Source organism: Dioscorea cayenensis, chromosome 8 (genome assembly GCF_009730915.1).
Source record: "Dioscorea cayenensis subsp. rotundata cultivar TDr96_F1 chromosome 8, TDr96_F1_v2_PseudoChromosome.rev07_lg8_w22 25.fasta, whole genome shotgun sequence".
NCBI lineage: Eukaryota > Viridiplantae > Streptophyta > Magnoliopsida > Dioscoreales > Dioscoreaceae > Dioscorea > Dioscorea cayenensis.
In genome coordinates this window covers 2121288-2121631 of record NC_052478.1, presented here as the reverse complement: position 1 = coordinate 2121631, position 344 = coordinate 2121288, and positions in this window count along the sequence as shown.

Sequence of the window (344 nt, the reverse complement as noted above, 5' to 3'; positions counted from 1 at the left end):
AACTTAATGACATTGAGTATATATATAGAGTTTAATGTATGCCCTGACGATATATGACCATGTAACTTGCAGGAGTCTGAGAGCGCGAGTGTCTCAGTGGGGACTCCATCTCTTTTGTGTGTGATTGTTTTTAACTATTACTTAGATTCACTCCTCATTGTTCTATCATCAATAAATGACCTAAACAAATGCTAATAAACAAAAGAAAACAATCAAAGTATCTACCACCACAATTACTACTCCGAGCATAATTTCTTTTAACACAAGGAGATAAGCTTTATAACACATGCATTTACCGTTCACTTGCACAAATTGAAATTTAAACTTACATCTTTATAGAACCC